The sequence below is a fragment of the Patagioenas fasciata genome, chromosome 14 (genome assembly GCF_037038585.1).
Source record: "Patagioenas fasciata isolate bPatFas1 chromosome 14, bPatFas1.hap1, whole genome shotgun sequence".
Classification (NCBI taxonomy): Eukaryota; Metazoa; Chordata; class Aves; order Columbiformes; family Columbidae; genus Patagioenas; species Patagioenas fasciata.
This window is the reverse complement of record NC_092533.1, coordinates 7,913,846-7,919,845: the sequence shown is the minus strand read 5'-3', so window position 1 is coordinate 7,919,845 and position 6,000 is coordinate 7,913,846. Positions and strand designations below refer to the sequence as shown.

At 46.8% G+C, this 6,000-nt stretch overlaps 1 protein-coding gene across 1 annotated transcript in view; it reads left to right on the top strand.

The window, feature by feature from the left end:
- The first annotated feature begins 212 nt into the window (after positions 1 to 212).
- Positions 213 to 6,000, top strand: part of CNOT6 (CCR4-NOT transcription complex subunit 6) — a 32,844-nt gene continuing 27,056 nt past the window's right edge. Inside the window, exon 1 of the mRNA XM_065848804.2 lies at positions 213 to 372. The gene's annotated coding sequence lies outside the window, so the exon portion shown is untranslated. The remainder of the gene's footprint in view (positions 373 to 6,000) is intronic.

The following is a 6,000-nucleotide window of genomic DNA, read 5'->3' as shown; positions in this document are numbered from 1 at the left end:
CCTTTTATCACCCCGCGTCCCTCCACCCCTTCCCCGCAGCCCTCCGGCCCCTCTGTCCCCACACCCCCGGGTACTCCCGAGCCCCACCGCCCTGCGTTCCCCTCCGCGACCGCGGAGCGTGCGCGGCCTGGACAGGCGGGGCGGAGGGGGAGGAGGAGGAGCAGGGACGACGGCGGAGGAGGAGGAGGAGGAGGGCCGGCCCGCCCGCAGCCGCCGCCGCCAGCGCCGCCATGATGCTTGTTTGCTTTCAATGAGTGTGAGGAGGAGGAGGAGGGGGGGAGCTGCTCTCCCGTCCGGCCCGCGGCAGGAAACAAAGAGCCAGGCAGGCGGCGGAGCGAGGGCGGCGGGGGGACGGGGATGCTGCAGCCACAGGTAGGGGCGCTCCCGCCGCGGGGGGCAGCGGCGGTGCCTCGCCTGGAGGGGGGGCTGTGGCTCCGGGGGGGCCGTACTTGGAGGGAGGGGGGTGCCGTGGGGGAGGGGAGCGGCGTTGTTACGGCGAAAGGGGGAGAGACTCCTTCAGAGTTTGGCGGGGGGGGGGCGCCCCCCGCGCTGTTCGTTTTGGGGGTGTCATGGGGGCGAGGCCCCTCTGGCCGTGAGGGGGCTCCGGGGAGGAGCGGGGGGGGATGGAGGCGGCGCTGGAGGAAGCGCTGGGCCCCGGGCGGTTGTTGCTGCGGGGACGCCCAGGGGAGGCCCCGCGCTCCGGGGAAGCGTGTGGGAAATGCCTGGTGTCGGAGCGGGGAGCGGCGGGGGAAGGGGGCTCGGCCGCCGGGAACTTGCCCGGCCACGCACCCCGGGCCGGAGGCCGGTAAACACCCACCCGGCGTGCGGGAGGGAGCCGGGCCGGGCGGCGCCTCGCAGGGAGCCCGGCTTTATTTGCATCGAGAAGGCAATTAAGAGAAATTAGTATAATGGCATCTGCAAGCCGTACGGGTTTTTTTGTTTGTTTTGGGTTTTTTTTTCCTCTTTTTTTTTATTTTTTTTCTCACTGTGCAATTGAGTTTAAAATAATTAAACAAAGGCAGAGGGAAATGGCATCAATCTGGTAATTGCCCGTCCGCCCTCAGCGCACGGCTTCCCCGTCTCTCTGCCTCCCCGGAGGCTGATCCGCCAGCCCGAGGGCCGGCCGCGCTGCCTGTCAGCCAAGCGCCTCTCCTGCTCCGGAAGGAGCCGCTGGCAGCCGCCCGCCCCGCCGGCAGCGGGAGCCGAGGCCTCGCTGGCGCCGGGGCCCGGAGCGGCCCTCGCTCGTTCCGGCGGAGGGAAACGGCGAGGCAGGCGTGGGGTGTGATTGGCAGCCTCAGCGGCCAATGGGGGAGCGCGGGAGGCGGGCCGGGCGCGGGCACGTGAGGCGGCGGGGCAGACGCATGCAGGGATAAACAGAGGGGAGCTGGGCCGGGGGGCAGCGGGTCCGGCGGCTGAGCAGCGGTTGCTGTTCCACTGGGCTAATTAGGGGGGGGTTTATTGCGTTTGTTCGACGCTGGGACAGGTGTACAGGACTGAGAGCCTGAACGGGGCGCAGAGCTCCTGTATCGGGGAATAGGGGTGGCGGCTCCTGAGCTGCCGTTGCAGTCAGCTTCGCTCATTTAGAGTTTTTGTAGAGAGTTTTAAGCCGGGGATCAGGCAAGGCTTTGGAAGAGTATGTATCTACGCACCTGTCTCTGTCTCGAAATGCATGTATGTTGCGAACATGTATTTTATCATCAGTTTTGCACAAACATTAAAAATTCTTATGAAACGTACTTTACGTAAGATAAGAAATACATTCAGAACAAATACAGTAAAAAGAGGGGTGTTTTGGTTTTGTTTTTCGTTTTTTTTTTTAATACAGATACTGGTATTTCCACAAATGCATAGCAAATTGTATTACAGAAAATAGAACTTCGCAGGCAGGTATTTGCTTAGTAACTAGAGTTGCAGATCATCTGGTTTTTCATTTGATTTCTGGGGCTTATTTTCTTAATCTAGATTTCACCACAATGGATAACTAATTGAAAATTCAAGGGATTAAGAAATACCTGTCGTATTTGTCTGGATTAAATACAAAGATACGCAAGTGTTGACTGGTAATTGTATTGTATCTCGCTTTTTTTTTTTGCATTCTAGAGCAGGTCTCGTAATTGGGAATTTATCAACATTTCCAGTGGGGTAATTTTACGGGATTATCCGCCCTCTGTTCTTCCTCCTGGTTCATCTGGACTCTGGAGTTTTGCTGCTAGCAATGAAGCCTTCCGTGGGGGTTTATTCATGCTATTACTGAAATGGAGTTCTTTGCATTTGGATTAACGCTATTCAATTTTCACCCAAATCGCGTGGATCAGTCCATTTATGAAAAGGATACTACATGCATCTCTTTTCTGATTGCATTTTGAAGCTGAACTCTGAATACAGTCTTGATGTGTTCAGGCTCTTTGCTTGAATTTTAGAGGAAGAACTGAAATATAAAGATAGATGAGACTGTAATATTGCGTGGGCAGGTAAATACTTTTAACGTTTTATGTATGAAGACTTGAATACGTGTTACAAAGGGTCACAAATTGAATCAGGTAAAATTAAGGTAAAAATCATTGAAATCAGGCTGAACTAGATATTAGGAAGACATCCTTGTAAGCAAGTGCAATACTCATGATGGAAACCACTGTCTTTAAAATGGGATCAAATGTTCCCAAGTTTGAGCAAACTAAAAATTATTTCCCAGATTATGAACAAAAGCATCTAATTAAAAACCAAACCAAACAAAACATGGTGGTGTAAGTAAAAATGGTCCTGTTAATCAATCACCAAAAAGCTAAGTATTTTTGCTTGCAGTGCAGTGTATCTTATTATTTGCATTATCACCGTGGCCAAGAGGCTGGGTGGTGAGCCACAATTCCTCCTTCCACTTGTGCAGCACATGCTACAACAGGCAGTCCCTCTTGCAGAGGCTCTGGCTCTGTTTGCTAACAGAATATTGGCGTTTAGAATTACTCTCTGGTTTTGTCGTGTAGTTTTGGCCGTACACATGTATACGTGCAGGTTGTAACATTCCATCCCAGGCCCAAATGGGGTTGGATTAAGTGAAGAGTGTGCACAGACCGTATCTTTGTGAATGCAGTTGCCGTTCAGTCTTCAGGACTGAAAGAATATGCAAGAATTGTCACTTATTTGCATAGTTATTTTTCTAAAAGAAATATGTAGTACTCAAAGCTTACAATTGCATACAATGAGCTTGAAAAACAACCACTGACCTTAAAATCCCACAAGAATGTTCTCAACAGACTTGTAAATTTTAGTCCTAGTTGCATGTAACAGGTTGACCCCTTCCCCTGTTGCATATGATATATCTGTTATTTATTTTTCCATCAGTATATTGAGATTTTGCACTGCTTTCGGTGTCAAAATACTTCACTGACGTTACTGAACCCGGTCTAAATTTAGATTTCTTCACGGTGTAATTTTGAAAGCTTTATACATGAATTGCTCAAACCGAGTAACTGCAGGGTTTCATCTGTTTTGTATTCCTCTTCAGTGTTGACGCTTCATACTTGGATTATTGTACAATATCCTGCAAGATTATTAGCATTGTATTAAGAGACATAAATTATGCTCCTACATTGAAATTGGGCTGTACAACTCCACTCAACAGGGAAGCTTGGCATAAGTTTGGGGACTGCACTCAGAATTTCTGCAGTTGAAGTCTTAAAGAGTTTACAAATGCTTCTGCAGGTCCCATAGAAAAAGCTGTTTAAATGCTTAACATGTACTTTTGAGCTACTAATTACACTTCCAAGATGGTGCTTACTTAAAAAAAAAAAAAAATTGGCAACAGCTCCATTTTCGCTTTTGTAAAACTGCAATGTTAATCCTTTTGTTAATGCCTCAGAGGGCTTTTTTAAGTGAAGGAATCAAGGAGGGACCAGGAGCAGAAAAGATAGATATACATAGGTGTTTACTTTAGAACTAAACCACTTGCTGTTAGTATTCCAATTTATGCTAGAATGCAGCGTTGCAGGAAGAGGGTTGTTTGTTGATTTTTGTGGGTTTGGTTTTGTTCGTGTGTTTTTTGTTTTGTTTTAGTTTTTTGTTGTATTTGGGGGGTGGATTTTGTTGTTTTGGGTTTTTCACTGGGAAAGCCCTTGGATGTGTTGTGGAGGCTGCCATCTAGATGTTGTGATCGCAGCCTGGATATTGTCATGGCTCTTTTGTGTGTCTTCATTCATGTTCCTGACATGCAACCTCTATTTTGCAAGTCAGGCAATGTCCTACCTTAAACCTCTCCTAAAGATGTTGTACCATTTTATAATACCAGTATCTCCAAGGCCTCCTTCAGTTCTTTGAGCTTCACCCATTCCCTTTGCAAGGCAGCAGTTTGTCTGAAGACTTGGGGGTTTCACATCACTAGGGTAACCATCTTGCCATAGTTAGGAGAACATGAAGTATTCCATAATGTATACTGCGTATTACAGATAATCTCTGCAGCTTTACTGCTTGAGCTGTTTTGAAGTCTGTTGATGAGTGAGGTGTGCATCCTGCAAGTTGATCTGACTTAGATGGTGCTTCACAGAAGTGTCTCTCTGCATAGATCTCTCTGTAGATCAGGAAAAAGAACTTAAGCAGAGGGTGTGCTTCACAGATCCTTTCATGTGCTTTTTGGAACAAAAACAACACATGGCACCAACACCTACAAAGACAGGAAGGCTTGAACTAAACTAAAACACAGCTGGGTTTGAGTGTGCACGATCTGATCTGTATCACCTGTCAGCACAAGGAGACAGCGTTGTAATGGCTAAATAATTAAAAGTGTTAAGATATTTTATGCAAATGACTGACCATTAACACTTTTAGATATTCTTAAAGAACTTTTAACAGTTGTGCACCCAGCAGCAGAGCTTTGCCTGACAAAGCAAGAGTTCTGTGGCCTCAGATGGAGTTTTCAGTGCTGCCTTAGTCCCAGTTCATCTGTAAATAGACGAGTGCTTACAGGGACCAGTGTTTTTTAGGAACAAGTGATCTGTGGTGAAGAGTAACTAGAACTAGGAAGGAATCTTTGCTTTGCTGAGGAATGTTGTGAAAGATCCACCTCTGGAGGCTTGACAACCGATTTTACGATAGTTGTTCATGGTGTAGGCACTTTCTGTGCCTGCATCACCCCGGAGTGTATGTCGGGACCTTTCTCTGGTGGCAGAGCTTGGAAAGCTGCTACATTGGTTGTTCATTAACTCCACATTATCTACATCAGTACAACCATCATTGGAGTACTACTGAAAACCAACCAGTGACATGGCTGGAGTGGTGATACTTTTTTTAAAAAGCAACAACCACCGCCATGTTCTTACCTGAGTTTGTTGTTGGTTTTCAGCGTTGTCTCACAAACAGCTGCACCAGACAACGGAAGAGGGTGATGACGTGGGACATGGGCACAGGAAAGAAATCTCGAGGTGGCTTTGCTGCGCAAGAGCGTGGTTGTGGAGCAACATTCTCAGGCTTGTTAGTTGGATTTGAAATAACAACAAGCTATGAATAGTCTGGTTGCTTTTATGAGGCTGTGGCTAGATGGGCAGAGCATGAACTGCGTGAATGAATTCTGTAATCTCTTGAACTTAGTTTAACAACTCTAATATTAACAAGCATTTAAATAACTATAAATTGACTTTTAAGAAGGCAAAGATTTTTGGATCTGGATACTGGCATCTCTTGTCAAGCTCTTTTTCAGATCTATAGCAGGAATGCTGAAAATGAGCTCATGTCCAAATTCATTTGAAATAGCTAGGTTGTCTCTTATTCATAAGTTCCAGTGCAAGGCTAAGAAAGAGAATAATGTTTTGTGCAATGACTTTATGTTTTTACCCACAGAGTAACAGAATTGTAATTTTTCTGCAGATGCATAGAGGAAAATGTGGTAAGAAATGTTGTGGTATTCGTGCCAGTGCTTAAAATAGTTTACTGGGTTGGACGAAGATAAGGAATTATGCAGTAGTTACTCTAAACAAGGATTAGTATTTCATGTATCATGAAGAGTCATAATTA